Genomic DNA, 17723 nt, shown 5'->3' with positions numbered 1-17723 from the left:
TTCAGAAACCGCATGACGTCATTTCAGTGACCGTTAGAAGCTGTCATGAAGGACAACGAATTTTTTGCTGGCAGCTAATGATTATTCGCTATAAAAAAAGCTTGAGTACAAATCGCACTATCCTACCGTCTTGTCCTATGTCTCCCAAAAGGCTCATTGCCTAACGAATGTGGAGTGAGTTGTGACGCTGTTGGTTTTAGCGCAAAGCAGTAAACTTTACCTTATGACCGAAGCTTCCTATAACAAGGGAGCTGGCTATCTGACACATGTCTCTGCAAACATGACAATGCGCTGTGTCGAGCTGCCCAGACGGCCTTAAAGGTTTCGATTTTAGCTTCAATGACTCTCTCCACCTCAGCAAAGCTGTATTTAAGAAAAAAACAGAGACAAAAAACCTCCATTTTTGCTTATTGGGATTAGAAAACACGGCTGGCTAGATACATATATGGTCAAGTCGAGAGCAAGCTGTTGAACTAGGCATTTATTCTACCATCACACGAAGAAGAATGATATATACGTAAGGGCTGCTGATCATCTTAGTGTTTTTAGGACAGTTTTCTTTTTTTTTTGCTTTCCAAAGTCTTCATTTATCGAACGCGTTGCAATTAACCGCATAAGCTGTTTTGTAAGCGCTCGTAGTTTGCCTATTTCTCTTCACCGTTCATTATCCCTTCGCATTTTGGGGAATCTAAAGCTTGGGGAACATGCTTAAGTATCCGCCCTTGATTCTGCCCTCCCTTTTGTTGTTGCTTGCCGTTTTTTTTGTTTTATTCGGAGTAATTTGCTTTAGCTGCTCTTGGACCTTGCAGCATAACGGGGAACAACCCGGCCATTTCGAGGAACTCTAGTTGTTATTGGGTAAGGCGGTAGCAACCCTGACACACATCGAGGCAAGCAAACCCTTAGAGGGCATAGTGGACTCCACTCCTTTCTAGCGAAGTGCGCGCCGCAGCGCCAGCAGCTCCACAAACGCACTTCGCGTACGTTGGACGCTAGCTCCTCCTGTGATCGAAGAGCGCATTCAAGGAGAGCCCGGTTCTCTAACGCGCTGTGTTTGAACTTGCGTCAGGCCTTGCATCGCTCGCCTACCACGCGCGCTCAAGACAAAGCCGAAGAGTATCGTGTCTTGCATTCTATAGCGCGGTAATGCGCACAACTAAATAGCAATTCTGTTTTATGATAAGCTCAGGCTTGGATGAAGAGCCCAGGATATGGTAGAGGTGTTTACCTAAACTGCACTTGGAATTCATAATGGCACATTTGGTACAAAAGCGAGGAAAAAAGGAGAGAAAAACCTCCTTTCCGAGCTTGACGTCTTTCACCTTCCTTTGATGCCAGGGTGCGCGTGTAACAAAACGGATTAATACGAGCTTCCACTTTGAAACTGGATTACTGCTGGTGACTTCATGATTGATTTGTTTTGTCTCATTTTTGTAATTAGAGTCTGAATTTCTAAGGTCGTGTCTTGGAATCTGCTCATTGTTAAAACAAATTGCACAGACATTTCCTCCATACCAGCCTTGCGTCCAAAACTTCTATCTTTAGGTTACTGCTCTTATGCTACAAATCCTCCAACTTTTTTTCTTATGCTATATCTCGAGTGAATTCAATGATCTCGTCACAGCGCCCTAGTCCTATTATGCCTCTTTGCACCAGTGGATTACAGGCGGCGCATTGTTGGCAGGATCATTGGTCAGGAAACACATGAACACAGCCCATTCAGGCGACACGTGATAGCGAGGTGCTTGTACCAAAGTTTATTTTATACACATCCACCACTCTTTGCGACTGCTTCTGTGCCTCAATTTTGCTAAGGCTCTCTGCTTACAGCATTATAAAATAGATTTGTTCAAATACGACTGAGTGCTGAATGTTTTTTGTAAACTTGCTTTAAGTTTATATTGATCCTATTGATTGGGTACTATTGATTAACCAAGATAAAATCGTGACCCAAGTTTTTTGTTCCATTAATAAGTTTTGAAAGTTGCTTGTTTTTTGTTTTTTTTTTTTTTTTCTTTTTCATTTTTCTTTAATGCGTGTGCCGCTCGACGGTGCAGTTTCCCTTTTGCAGCGACAGCTTGGTACGAGATACTTGCTCAGGTAAGACATGTTCCCGACATGAAATTCGCTTTCTAAAAATTCCTCGAAGCCAATAAGACAAACTAAGCCCGCCCCAGCCATACGCAGTCTGTTTCAGTGCGCGTCCTGAAAGGCGAAGTGCTTGTCCATTGGGACAAGACCATAGCCGCGTCGTCTTTGCTTGATCGCCATGTTTTCTTTTATAATATAAAAGTAGTATACCGGTGATTTGGTCTTGCTTACTCCTCTCTCACGTTGCAGAAGCAGCCTCGGCAAGGAGGTGAAGGCATGGTTTTCTCCTTTCTTTGGGAGTTAAGCTCTATAACGCGACAAAACAATGGCAGAAACTAGCAATATTCATAAGAGGAACCGCTGTTAAGTACATCGTTCGTTTATATTCAACACTTGATTGGGTAATTTTAGGATTCCTCGATTTTGTCTCTTACACGTTCGTGATTTACTAATTTCCACGTTTCTCGAGTGTCATTAACGGCGCGTCCTGGCTTCATCAGGGCCACATTGTCGCGCAATGATTTGCTGATTTTTATTTTTCCAGGCAGAAATGCATTTCAGTGAGTCACCTCTGTTATTGACAGGATCACCAGGACTGGCAATGGCGATGGCACGATCGAGATTGAAGAAAGTAAAAAAGAAAGCTCAGACCATTTCTCAGTACACAGACCTCTCGAGGGATGCATAGCTCCGGCGCGGGAAACATTGTACATATATCAATTGAGAAAAATGCGAGAAAAAAGAGCGGGGAGTCCAGTCCAGCCTCCTCTTTTCCAATTCCTGTCAGCGCAGGGACAGGTCTGGGTGCAACCGCTCCCTGCGCGCCACGCTTTCACGCCCCGGAGCAGTGGTCGTGGGGATGAGGCAATTCGAAGCTCGTCCGGTGATTTGGAGCGTCCTCCCCAAAGAGCCTACCGGGCCCCCTACGCCATGCTTGTGACTCCTCACGCCCTGGTCGAGCTTCCCATAAAGTGACCCACTACAACGTTCCTCTCACCGGAGCGGTCTCCCACCCGCCTGCCTTCCCGCTTGCTACCGCGCCTGCTGAATGCCGGCCCTGCCCTGAGCTCTGCAAAGCAGGGACTATGCTTCCTGCGTTTGACAGCTGTGGCAGCAGTGGAAGTGACATAAAGTGCGTTAACTTCCATACTTTTCTTTTTTTTTGCCTTATCTTCTTGTGCCTCTATGGCTTCAAAGGACCAATGTGATCAACGCGACAGGTCGCTATTGGCTAGTGGGCCTGGGTATTTGCGTTGGTGCCGTGTGTGCGTCAGCCGAACCTTCACATGACAGAAAAATATGACATGCAACGCGAACGACGTGTGGCTTTCGTTTCTGGGATATCATAAGGGCCTAGTTTTCGGATTTTTTACGAATAAATTATCGAGCGTGACAATTTGTTTTTTTGATAGCTAGATTCAGTTCCATATTTAGTTTGTCTTGAATATATCCACCTCCAGCTTTGGCAGACCTCAAGATCTCGTCGTGATTTGGATTACAAGCTTAGTGGGTCAGAAAACAAAACGAATCCGCCTCCAGCCGAAGTGTTCTATATGAACTAATGCTAGTCAATGAGGAATTCAGTGCGCATTGGCAATGAAACCTGGATAAGTCAATTTAAATGTAAAAAAGAAGTTTTTTTTTTTTTTTTTTTTTTACAAGAATAGACTGAATCACCAGCACTTTATTTTCATTTACAACACACTAAAACCGTTCCGTGAAGGTTTTTTTTAAAACTAAGTTGATCTTATAATGAACCTAATATTGTTCGTTTACGTGTAGGTATCTTGTAGGTATATCATTTGACGCTAAAATTACGATCTGTGTCAAGACAGTGCCTTTTCAATGCCCGCATAATAGCTCTCGGATTTGATCTTTACTATATAGGAACAATTTTGAACGAAAAAAAATCTGAAAAAAGAAAAAGGAATCTGCTCGTCATGAAAGAACTTGCTTGATGGAACTGAAAACGCCGCATAGCTCAGGGCCTAACAGGGCATCGTTACTTTGCTATAACCACAGTCATCATCATCAACAGCCAGATCATCTCGGTGCGAAGGCTTATCTCATATTGCTCCAATTAACGCGGTCCTGCATGTGCTAGCTGCATCCACTTGTCTCCTGCGAACTTTCCCTTATCCGCCTGCCCGACATTCTTCCGGCCCGTGCTACACTTTTTTTCCGTCGGAATCGAATTTGTTGCACTTGCCGACCGTCAGTTGTCTTGACATCGCACTACATGCCCTGCCTATGCCCACCTCTTCCCTTGATTCCACTAGAATCACCTTCACTTGTGTTATTTCCCTGACCCACTGTGCACACTTGTTGTCTCCCCCACCATTTTTCGTTGCATATCTCTAGCGTTGTCCTCAACGTAAGTAGAACCATTTTCCATATCCTCCACGTTTGTCACATAGGTGAGTACAGGTAAGATGCAACTATTATATACTTTCCTCTTGAAGGATGCCGGCAGGCTGCTAGACATAATCTGCGAGTACTTGCCAAATGCGCTTTATCCCAATCTGATTCTCCTAGTTACTTCCCTTTCCCTGTCCGGATCAGCGGTTACTATCAATATTCTAAGTATATATATTGGCCTACTACTTCCAGTGCTTCGCTACCCAACGTAAACTGCTGTTCCTTCCCGAGGCTGTTGAACATTACTTTAGTCTTCTGCATTATGGTTTTCAAGCCTAACTTCCTGCTTTTCTTGTCTAGGTCATCAATGTTTCTTTACAGCTCATCCCCCGAGTTACTTGGCAAGGCAATGTCATTAGCGAATCGAAAATTACTAAGGTATTCTTCATCTACTATTATCCCTAACTGCTCCAATTCCAAGTCCCCGAATACTTACTCTAAATATGCTGTGAAGAATACCGAGGCGATCGTGTCTCCTTGCCTAACTCATTTCTTTATGGAAATTTTATTACTTTTTTATGCAGGACTATGGTTGGTGTGAAGCCACTGTAGATATCTTCCAATTCTTTCACATACGGCTCATATACAACCTGTTTTCGCAATGTCTGCATAAGGGCCGATGTTTCGATTGAGTCAAATGATCTTATAAAAATCCGTACCAGGATCGTTTCCCAGGAGCGTTTCCCAGCCTAGAGAGACGCACACCATGTATGTTGAGGGCAAACTCGGCCCTGATTGTCGTGCATGCCTTTTATTCAGATATGTGTGACGTCCCAGCCGATCAGTGAATGGTAAGTACAAGGACAGGCTATATTCGGACAATTTTTCTATCACCTAGTTGATAATATGTTGATAATATATATATATATATATATATATATATATATATATATATATATATATATATATATATATATATATATATATATATATATCAGTATTGACAATAATATATTGACAATATTATTTTGATAATATATTTTAAAATATATTATTATCAAGATCGATAGTAGAGTATTCTTCAAAAAATCCTGCTTGTTTCTTTGGTTGATCTAATGCCCCGATTATTAACATGATGTTAGCGTTCTTCCATGATTCCGATACCATCGATGTCACCAGGCATAGCGTATACAGGGGGGCCCGTTTTTCGAGCAATAAATCTCTCAAGTCCTTCAGAAAATCTGTAGTTACCTGTTCCTCCCTGCTGCTCTTCCGCCCCGCTGCGGTGGTGCAGTGATTAAGATTCTTGACTACTCTTCCCGACTACCTGGTTTCGATCCCAACCGCCGGCGGCTGCGTTTTGATGGAGGCGAAACGAAGAGGCGTCCGTGTGCCGTACGATGTCGGAGTGCGTTGAAGATCCCCAGATGATCGAAATTAGTCCGGAACCTACCACTACGCGCCTCTTTATCTCTTTCCGTTTTCACTTTAACCTTCCGCCCTTGCTTTACGACGCGGTTTCAGCTGTCCACAGAAGAAAAAGAGTGATGACACTGCGCCTTTAATTTCCAGTAAACCGCTGAATATTATTGTTTCTCTTGTTATAGCTTCTAAAGCTTTGTTAATCTCGTCCTTCGTAACTGGCGGAACGTCTGACTGCTCTTCACTGCTTCCAATCTAAACTTGGGCAACAGTATGGGTGAGTGAGATCTCCTCGGCTACTTTGACTATCGGTCGATATTAATGATGACATTGCCCTCCTTCCTCCTTAGCGTATACACCCGATTTTTGTCTGTGCCCAGTTTCCTATTTATCACTTTAGGGCTACTCCTATTTTCTAGAGCATGCTTGATTTTCGCCATGTTATAGTTACTTACGTCGGACACTTAGCATATATTGATTACCTTTGATAGCACTAACAGTTGTATCCTGTCTGTTGGGTTGGAGGCTTTCATATGTTAGTGTCTCATAATAATAAAATATTTCGTCTGCTTAGATAATTTACCCGTGCTCTCTCTAACTATCCTACTATCTACGTCTACCGCGCACTCAATAATGACATATCTGAAGGTATTGTTCAGCACCGCTGCACTAAGAAGAGCAGAAAAATCGGCAAGTTGGTTTATATTCTTGACCGAAAAAAGCGCGAACTGGAAACAAGGACGGAGAAAGGACAGCTAACTCGCATTTAAGGTTTATTCGAGAAAAGGCATGTGAATAAATAGGTGCGCAATTGAACAAAACAAAACACACAAAAAAACACACGTGGCGGATATCTTCATCTGACACCCACGAGTAGAACCAAATGTGTTTCATATTATTTTTCAAGCCCAAGTGATGCGGTTTAATATTTGAATTTCGCATCAATTGGGCTTTAAAGATAATCTAAAACACCTTTGGTTCTTCTCGATGGTGTTAGATGAAGATTGTCGCCGCGTGTTTTTTTTTTTTGTGTTTTGTTTTCTTTAATTGTGTGCCTATTTATTCACATGCATTTTCTTGAATAAACCTTAGTCGCGAGTTAGCGCCTGTCCCTGTCGTTCTTTCTCCGTCCTTGTTTTCAGTTCGCGCTTTTTTTTTAGCCATGCTGCACTAAGGTTGTCTTACGTCTGTTAAAGATGAGTATGTGCTCTTCAGCGAGGTTCTGAATTTATTGATCTTCCCTTTCACCACTAAATCGTCGATGGAGTTCTTGCTCGCTAATTTGTTTCGTTTCCTCTTCAAATCTAGACTAACTCGAGACTTTACCTGTGGTCAGTGCATCGCACCTTTCCGATCACCTCTGTATTTCGCTGCACAATGCCAGGGTTAGAACACACTATGAGATCAATTTCTTTTGTAGTTTCCCCGTTAGGAATTTTCACGCCCACTTCCGGTTATTTCGTTTGCTGAAGGAGGTATTCGTGATTCTGAAGTTATTGTAGTCTGCATACTCAACTATTAACTCCTCCCTGCTATTCCTAGAGCCAATGCCGTACCTGTTTTTGCCTACCTTTGCATTAAAAACGGCCATCAGTACAGTCGTTATGATACCGTAACCATACCCACACCCATAACCATAACCATGGTAGCGTCATTCAAGTTGACTTGATGCAACACAATGGATGTATTATAGCAATTGTTGCTGAAGACGCCGTCGTCGTTGCTTCTGCACACGCGGTTGCTGGCAGGTGCACCTTTTGTTTTAGTTTTTTCCTCTGACATATCTTTTAGCTCTCCTGCTTGTCCGTGGCTGCGATTGTGACTCTGGTATAACCAGTCCAGATACCAGTGAACTTTCCTTTGCAGCTTGCATTAAATGCACAGTCTCTTAAAGTTAAGCTGGCCGTTACTTTCAGCAACCGAAGCATCAAGTTAGTTGTCAGGCGCGCGGTTTTCAGGCGCCTCGTAAAAAAGGCGGGGTTTGTGACGCTAAACACGAGCAGAGAAACTCGTGCTTGTCTGATGCAAGCCTACAAGTCGAGCTGCGAGCGCCACGTGCGGCGGCCGCTATCTGAAACTCGCCGCATAGTCAGTTATACGAGGGGAACTCGGCCGCGATATATTGATCCTTGGCTGCATATCGCCTATCGGCCATAAAAGCGCGCTCGCGCACACAGCGGGAGGAGCGCTTTGGCGCTTAGATTGCTCCCACAGAGGGATCCCGTTGCGTCAATGAGCCGTAACGGCTGTTTTTCTAACCGAGCTCCCAAGATACATATATCGTTGGCGGGGAGATGCGTTCAGCAGTGCGTGGAGTGTACGACCTAGTCCAAGGAAATAGAAATTTGGTTTCCACCACAAGCTGCCGCGGAAAAAAGCGGGAGATAAATGAGATCAGTACCAAAAACCACCAATCTAGACAATTATCAAGCAGATAAAATTCATCGTTTTGCAAGCTATTGTACAGCACGAAATCTACTTTTTAAATATTTTATCTGGAAAGCGAGTGATATGTGGCTGTGAAACTTGAAGTTCAAAATTTATATCAGTCGGAACTGTTTGGTCACTGTAACCTCAACATCCCACTGTCAGCAGCAGTGACATTCAGAGACAGCATTCTCGGCCAACGATGGAATCAGCAGTAGGGGTCTACGAGATGGTTCGGACCAGACAGCCTCCGTAGTGTTCTGAACATGACAAAATCAGGTCACATAAAGAAGGCTGTTGGGGTTCCTTGGGACAAAATGTTTGAGAACTGATTTGGAATTAGCCTTATTTGTGAGTAACCACTGGTGGTAGCCGACTGCTTCCACACACTAAGGAGGAACAGATAAAAACAACGTGTCATAGATGAGATAGTTGCTGGCAACTGTCTGCCTTCAGGCACGACAGCCATTTCCAAAAAAGAGTAAAAAAAATCTAAAAAAACAAAAAAAAAATGCACATACAAACCTCGAAAAGAAAATTACGCGACGCGCATGCAAAATTCCGGAAGAGAACACGGTTGTATTCAAAGACGTCTGTGTAGGAAAATTTCAAAATGAAGTTTTTTTTTTTTTTTTAAGAAGTATACGAAGTGATGAATGAACGGGAATAGATCGACATTCTGCAGTATAATGCTCAAGGAGGAGAAAATATATTAACCATTCATGAATCATAAAACCAGCATAAAGAAAGTATCAATATGAGGTAGCAGGTAGGTCCAAATAATATTGTCCGTAACTAAAGGTACTTTCGAAAGACCTGAGCATATTTTTCTTCAGTGTACGTTGGACGAATCCCATCACTAGGTTTTCAGGCTGTGGCTACAAATACGCAGGATGGCGCCAAAACGTATTTCCCCTGGTTAGGTCGGCCTTTAAAGGATCTTTCGCATGTGTATGACTGTGTGCTTTAATCCACTAGCGGATGCAATAGATAGCTTGCACATGACGTCAGCTTCGCGGGTCGTCTCCCACTGCCGCCATGCTTGCGACCGTTTGCGAACCACTTGCCTGTTGTCTGACGCACGCGCGGCCTCAATGCGAGCGCTGGCGCGGCCTGAATCCGCGAAGCAGTAATTTTCTCCGTGTTGTGGCTGACTCATTTTCGCCTGCTACTTCAAAATGCCCGCATTTTGCGAGTGAACAGTCATTTCAAGTGGGCTGCACGTGTACGGTGTGAGGAAAATATTCAGCTGTGCGAGGACGTCGATCCCTACACGTTGCGTCCGGGAATAAGCACGAGCACCGATGCTAGCCTGTTGCCAGATATCAATCATGGCGACATCCTCAACTACATGGTGTTCTCCACCAGCTTTCTATCCTTGAATCAGATGAAAGCCTACAAGTATCTACAGAGCCCCACAACTACTTCACTAGTGGCTGGGTGAAGAGTTTGTCGGCGATTAAACTCGGGAAGACCAAGTACTCCTACTTGGTGAGGTAAGTGCGGAGTGATTTTGCTTTTGAGAGCTTTCAACTGGTTGCGGAATCAGTCTCGGTTGCGACGGCCACGCTTTGATGGAGGCGAAACGAAAAAAAGCGCCCGTCTCCTGTGCGATGTCAGTGCACGTTGAAGGACCTGCGGGGATTGAAAGTAATCGAGCCTGTCGTTACGGACTCTACCACAACCCATATATAGCGTGTTAAACCTCAGATGCGATATCATAATAATTAGTTTCAAGTCACTATCACTGATAGTGCCGTTATCAGTACTAGTATTATTTTTTTAAACCTGTCTGTATGCTAACACGCAGTTTGCAGGACAGCGAGCTCGTTGAGAAGAGTGTAGTGTAAAAGGACTGCTATTTCTATGATGGGGAGAAAGCGTCCATACTGCGCGAGGAAATGCATACATCAATGTTTTGAAAGAAAGCACTAGTACATATGTTAAGTAGTAAAAACAGGCTTTCTTTTACCGGGAATCAGATGGCTAATCTTCTGTATGTGCACTTTTTGCAGATGAACCACTCTTAAAGGTTGAAGGACTGCCCTTCTTAAGTGTGGGTGCTATGTAAATAGAGCGGCATCATAATGACTGGACACTGTAAGTGAATAGCAGGAGCTGGAGAGAAGCTCAAATGTTTGTGCATGCCTTATCGCAATTGAAACAGGTGCACGGATAAACAAGTCGACCACCTGCACACAAAAAGAGAGTACCTGGCTGCCACCCTATGTTGAGAGGGTTGGGTACAAAAGACTGAAGAATATAGACTTCACTTCATCGAATGAGAAGGACTGTCTCTTTGATGAGGCAACAAGAAAGGAATCAACAGAAACAAAACTACCAAAGCAACGAAACGACATCTCACCAACATCACAAGTTGAGCTTGAGGAGTTTTATCAAGCATTCGACAGTACGGGCGTTGTGCCTGCAATATTTCTCTGCTCTATGACCATCGTGAAAGCTTTAAAGAACCAGTTCAGAAAACAGTTACTCATGTCAGAGACCTATACTCAAATATGCATTCGGCAGATGACCTGGAAACTCTTCTTTCAAAAGCCAACAATTTCATGTCAACATTCACAGTTAGCGAGGAAACTGTCAAATCCGTCGATGTAGGTATAGGAGACAAAAGCAGACCAAGAGATTGGTTTTTTCATCGAGCAGGTTGCGAATGCCCCCGTAATGAAAAGTGTATGTTGTACAAGTGTTCAAAAGGCCAGCAAAGCCCTGCTGAAGGGGGCATGCTATCCTGAAAAACCCTCGGTAAAACGCTCGGTAAAACCACCTGCGGTGACATGGGGATTTTCACACGAGCGAGATGCTTTTAAAGCATTTCAAGCTAGCCAACAAGAAAAGCATGAAGGTTACCGATGTTCGAAGTCTGGTCTTCACCTAAGCACTCAGTACCCTTATGCTGGGGCCACACCAGACACTCTCTTTTCCTGAACTTGTTGTGGTAAGGGTTTGTGGAATTTACATTTCCATACTTTGTGTGGAACGCAGAACAACTGGCAGAGCTCGCAGCTTCCAACTCGTGCCTCTGCACCAATAATGAAATCATGCAGCTGCGAAGGCGCCACGCATACTACTATCAGGTGCAGACTCAAAAAACAGTGTGCTAAGTGAACTACAGCTACTTTGTTCTCTAGACACTGAACAAATTTTACATAAAAAAGTCAAGAAAGATGATGCGTTTTGCAGTAGCATGAAGGCTACTGCTAAAAAGTTCTTTGCCAGTGTCATCCTTCCCGAACTGTTTAGCCATTATTACACAAGACAGCTGAAATGGACAGGTGAGGCCGCCAGCGAAGACGCGTACTGTTTTTGTCGGGGTCCGGAGACGGGAAAACTGATCGCCTGCGATAGCAGCTCATATCAATATAAATGATTTCCTTTTTCTTACGTTGCCTTGAAGAGAGCACCTAACACCAAGCACTCGTTTTGCCGAGAATCTAAATATGCAGAAGAGAATGCATGACATGAACGTTTCTACAGCTAGCAATGTCAACACAGCTGCTCGCACTGTACCTGCATCATTGGAACTGTTTTCCGTAGTGCCCAGCAAGACTGTAAGCCACCAAAGAAGCCAGCAACAGTTGGCAATGAGAGCCAAAGAGAGTTGGTATATGGGCGCAAAATAAAGCGTTGTGAAATTCTGAATTACTGTCTACTGCATTTCTAGTGCTTTATGACGGCTCTCTAAAGAAGCTAAACTACAAATTGTCCCAACATGTCGAAGACATGTTTCTGTAGTGCTCCTGCTCCTAAAGAGTGCAGCACCATGCATGATGCCTGCACTTGCTAGCCCCTAGATAGCAAGACTAAACTGCATTCGTGCCGTTTGTTGCTACTGCAAGAGTTTGAATGACCCCGAGAAGGCCTGTGCACAAACAAAAAGTTTTATACTCTATGCCTGAGCCTCTTTTCATGCTGCAATAACTGCAAAAGATTATTAAGTAGCCCAATGCTTGGAGGCTCTGAAAGCATAACAAGCTGCTGCACTATAGATGATTCTGTAACATCTTGACGTAGGTAAGAGACGAAAATTGCTTAGCTTTTATTTTAGTTTTTGAGTCTCTTTATTTGCAAAATCTGCCACATGTTTAGGCGTAAGACTACAATTCAAAGCCTCTGTAAGTCTCTCAAAGGGCCATCTACAAGAGTTCACCACTCATCCCTAAGCTCCTTCCCAGCCGTGCAGTTTCGGTTGTGATACAAAATGTCAACCATTGAAACTAAAGCAGTAAATGAAAACAAGTTTACATATTTATTGCATAAAGAGCACTTTCTTCTGCTATGAAGTTTGAGTAAATGAAGAGAAGTGCATATGAAAAAACAATGATACACAACTCAAGAAGTGAACAGAATTTCAGATTGAGCAAAGCCAACAAAGCGTTGCAACAAAGCATTGAACAAGCACTGAACAACAAAGCAATGAACAAAGCATTGCCAAAAGTCACCCGTGCACTCACACACAACCACTGTCTCATACATGTCCCAGCAAGGTTCCTCTCTTACATTATGTCCCTTGAAATGCTCCACCATCTGGCAATGCAATGCTCTTTTTACCGATATGTATGAGTGACAACTGCCATACACTCATGTGAAATATAATGAGTTGCACAGTGACAATACGGATATCAATGAATATAAGACCAGATAAAAAGTAATCAAACAGCTGCCCGACAATGTGTTCAAACATTTCTTTAATGGGTGCAACATGCTAAAACTATTAAATTTCTCCTATCTAAATACTAATTGTCAGTTAGCACACATTACTTCCTACATTATTTAAAGATGCCATTTTTCACTAAAGACCTGCATTGCTGAGATTCTTCTCTGTAGTTGTGTGTTCTCTGCACATGCAGTAACTTGAAACCAGTATCACACTGCACGCACACCTGATTTGTAACGGATCTCGCAGCCCAAATCGCGTGGTTTTAACCTATGTTGTGTATTTGTCGTGTAATATTCGCTCTGGTGTGTGTGTGTGTGTGTGTGTGTGTGTGTTTGTGTGTGTGCGTGTGTGTGTGCGTGCGTGTGTGTGTGTGTGTGTGTGTGTGTGTGTGTGTGTGTGTGTGTGTGTGTGTGTGTGTGTGTGTGTGTGTGTGTGTGTGTGTGTGTGTGTGTGTGTGTGTGTGTGTGTGTGTGTGTGTGTGTGTGTGTGTGTGTGTGTGTGTGTGTGTGTGTGTGTGTGTGTGTGTGTGTGTGTGTGTGTGTGTGTGTGTGTGTGTGTGTGTGTGTGTGTGTGTGTGTGTGTGTGTGAAGTAATATTCTTTGTGTGTAAAATCTGATAATAAATTAGTCAATAAAGAAAAAAAGCAGCGGCGCTGTGGTTAAGGCGCTCGACTACTGTACCCAAGGATGTGGGATCGAATCCCGGCCCCGGGGGCCCCTTTTTGTGGAGGCGAAAAGCACGGCACACGTGTGTTCAATTTCAGTGAACTTTAAAGAACACCAGGCTGTCGAAATGTTCGGAGCCCTCAAGCTACTACAGCGTCTCTCATAGCCTGAGCCGCTTTCTAACGTTAGAATTCATAAACTAAACCAATTACTGGGTACACCCAGTGGTGCATAGAGTTACTTGGAATCAGTCTTTCTTTGTTGTTAGCATATTTTCTTCAGACAGATCATTTATTGCTGCGACAATAGGGGGTACAAGTTGCACAGTGCATAACACACAGTCACGGTTTTGTCTAGTGGCGTCACTTCGTCCCCCTCGCGACAAGCCACGTAGTTAATGGGTATGGTGGACTTCAAAAACACGAACTTATTTCTGATAAGTCCAGTAACCCGCTCCACATGGATCGTGACGTTTGCAAGCTTTCGTGCTTGTTCCACATCCTCGGGGGATAGCGTTTTTTGTTTCTTTTGTGTATGCGGGAACATGAAGAGGTGCGCAATAAAACCCAACACTACCCTCTATGCTTAATCCCCTGTCTGCCAGAACAACGGGGGCCAAATTGTCTAATAAGCCGCAGTGCTCTGTGATGTGCTTATCACTGGCCCGGCCTCTCCAACCTTCAGAAATATATGTAACAACACCCTGTGGTGAAATTCTAATCAGATATTTTGCTGTGTTGCTTCCTTTGTACGGTGACCAAGTTTTGAATCTCCAAAGAAGAGATGACGGCCTTTCTATCTTTACCTCAAAGCAGTCGATAATGACCGCGTCATTAGACCCAAATGAATAAAAAAAGGCTTGTGGCATAGTACGCTGAAGTGCCCTGCTCTCTGGCCACGTTATTTGAGATTCAAGCCGGTAATATGCACCATGCAGTCACTTGTCGATAATGCGTAATACTGTTGCTTCAGAAACGTTGAAGCGGAACGTAAGATCAGTGTTGTTAAGGATTTTCATCATTGCTAGGATGAATTTCTGAAACTTTGACAGAATGTTATTCATGCCGTGGGATATACTACTCTCCAGAAGTTCAAACACTGCCAAGAGTACAGTGAAGTTGGCCGTCCCTGCGTAAAGGCTGACCTTTCTTTCACAATGCCTTGGTACACTTTCTGTTACCTCAAGCTTCTTTTTGTCTCAAAGGACGGCATAAAGGCGCTCATTCAGTGAGATGCACTGTTGCTCCAGCAGCCGGATGTCCTCCATATTCATATCTGTCTGCACTGCAGCACTTGTAATGAAACCATGTCCAAGATTTAAAAATTACGCGATCATTTTGCTATCCACGGAAACGCTACAACGCCCTTAGGAAGCGTTCTACAAGTCGAAAAGGGCGCCGATCTACAGTTCCCGAATGCGAAGTGCTGACTGACCTGTATGCCTTTCGTTAGCTTCCGTCTCTTCAATCGGGTGCGGAGATAAGGGCTCATCGGCACACGGCTCGGTCGCTCTCACCACCGCGTCGGCTTCTGCACGCCGTTTTTGGGCTTCGGCTTCCCGTTTTTCGGCGTCGGCTTTGCGCTTCTCGGTGCGTTGTTTCTCGTTGCGCTGATGTCGCGCCGAATCTGTATGTTTCGCACTGTACCCCAGGAGAAGCGACAGTGCCCAGTCGGGGTCAGTCTCATCCAACAACTTGGCCGGTTTCCCTAAAAACGCAAAACCTAAATTTAGTTACAAGGCTGGTATTTCACTGTTTCGCAATTGCTGCACTGTCAACACTCGAAAGTTATTTACTCTTAATGGAGTACGCGCCGTAGACTCGCAGGTTGCGGTTCTCACTGTCGAAGTTTGCACGGGTAATGCATGCCAGCTAAAACGCGCATCGCTTCATGCTCAGCTCCTTCGTGCGCTCGCACTGATGCTTCACGACCTTAGGTACTGAAAAGAAGTGTTTATTCATTGGTTGTTTCCGCCCACGGGTATCACTACGGTTAGAGCAATCTAATATCGCACGCGTGACCATAGTGACAACACGCCTTGCAACTACAGCGTGAGAGCGGGAGATGGCGGGCAGTTCATAAGGATTGCAGACGCTTATCCCAGAATCCCCTTCCACTGACGTCAGTGCAAGCCATGCATACAAGCTCACACGTATGAACATCTACAAGTGGCGTGGTGGGCAGCTTTGTCCACTGCTTCTTCCAATATCTACCCACGGCCCGTAATGGGGCACGACCGAGGTTCCTGCCCGTATTTTGGGTGTGCGAGGAATTCTACTTTAGAGTACCTTTTGTATTCCTGCGACATATCTCTAACTTATGTACCTGTTGCGCAATTCACTGTGTGGCACGTTAACATGAGTTGCATGTAATATTTTCCCGTGTATCGAAGTTCACTGGTCCATGTCAGCTCGCAGGCGCCGTTTCATCGGCTCAGACGAGCCTCGAATGAACGAGCGCTGTGTAAAAAGTATGTAAAAAGAAGAAGTAATGATCAACACCCATTTGCTTTGTGTGCAGGTAAAGATTACCTTCTTGACATGCGTGTTGTACCGGCTGCGTAGGTACCCGATCCAGAAGTCGGTGTAGGATCGCAGACTGTGAAAATGCTAGTGATGGCTTGCATATATCACGAACATATTTGGGCGGCAGAACGCGAGATTGTTCATTTGTAAGTACCAAGTGGAACGGAGAGAATGCATACTGCCTATATATGTCTGTTGACGCACGTGACGTCGCTTGTTTTCAGCCTGTGGCAGTGACAGCTGGGCTCGCTATGCGCGATCGGGTGTGAAGATGCCGATATGCTTTATTTTGGAGAGGTGGCATATAAGCATGGACAAACGTTTCTTCGAACCTACTCAAAAGTCGCGAAGGCTGAGCAAGCTGAGCTCCATGTACACGCACGCGTAGGATCAATAATGCGCGCATCGTTTACCATGGGCCTACATGCAGCGACGACCGCCAAAACGAGTCAACTGGGTATTTCGAACATATCATCACACACTTCGTGCATAATTGGTTATTTTCAATAGATTCTATTGTGTTGCCGCCATCTACCGCACAGATTGGCGTGGCATTATATCTGCTAGTGAAGATGGGCGGAGGGGAATGTGAATGTGAACCTAACATGGTCTCCAGTCCAGCCCGCTTGCACAAAACAATCTTAAGACTGTCTTAGCTAAGTCCACACTTAACTGGAGTCTAAAGAATAGGCCACTAGCATGGCCGCTTAAGACTGGAGTAAAAACTGGGCTTCCGTCCTGACTTGAATAAGTCGCTTGTATGATTACGACTCTAGTGCTGTCTTGGTTAAGACACAAGGACGCCAGGTGTCTAAGTAGAAAAATTAGGAAAATACAGGGATGCGCTGGCACGGTCCCTGCTGTAAGATGTACACATTACGTCAATTTTGCGTTGTGTAAAATCCGTGCCATTGCTTTTTTGCGGCTTAAGATTGTGTTACGAGGAAAAATGCCCCAAGTGGTTGCTGAGGCCGTTCTGAGAAGCCACCCTGGTGAACATGAACCCGAAGCGTTCGACGTTCGGAACACGAGCCGTCTTAAATAAGCTTGGTCTTTCTAAAGACACCCTTAAAGTCTGGACTTAGCTCGGACTTTATCGTGCAAGCCGGCCCACACAATAAAATATAATAAATACTGTATCAGAAGCATTATTTTGCTATTTTCTGTAATTAAGAATTAATCGAGAGTGGTGCTACCCACCGTGAGATGGAAAAACATGCCTTTGTTCCTTGCGAGCTTTCATCATGCGATGCCCACTAACTCGCCTCTTCGCATTTGTAACTCCTGAAAATTAATTTAGTAGCGAGAAAGCAGGAAGGCGAGATGTTCGAAGCACGAAGCACAAAGAACAAAGCTCGCGAGAGAAGCCTCAGTCCGTAAGACGATGCTTCGGCAAGGCCTTTGAGCAAGTGTTCTCAACCTTGTCAGTGGTTATAACTAAGGCCTCGACTCACAGAAAAAAAAAAAAAAAAAGAACTGATAAAGGGGGTGTGGCTTTGTAGTAAGATTGAAGGGGGCAGTAAGATAGCTATCGATAGCGACCATTGGATGGATCAG

General features: G+C 44.3%; 2 pseudogenes; one reads left to right on the top strand and one right to left on the bottom strand.

Annotated features, from left to right (window-relative positions):
• LOC146185178 (uncharacterized) overlaps positions 1–11776 on the top strand; it is a 30400-nt pseudogene extending 18624 nt beyond the window's left edge.
• A 2292-nt stretch (positions 11777–14068) lies between these two features.
• LOC146185177 (uncharacterized) lies at positions 14069–14914 on the bottom strand (annotated as a pseudogene).
• Positions 14915–17723: the final 2809 nt, after the last annotated feature.

This window comes from Amblyomma maculatum, chromosome 6 (genome assembly GCF_055883805.1).
Source record: "Amblyomma maculatum isolate TAMU_Amacu chromosome 6, ASM5588380v1, whole genome shotgun sequence".
NCBI lineage: Eukaryota > Metazoa > Arthropoda > Arachnida > Ixodida > Ixodidae > Amblyomma > Amblyomma maculatum.
The sequence above is the reverse complement of the archived record's forward strand: the minus strand, read 5'-3'. Positions and strand labels throughout refer to the sequence as shown.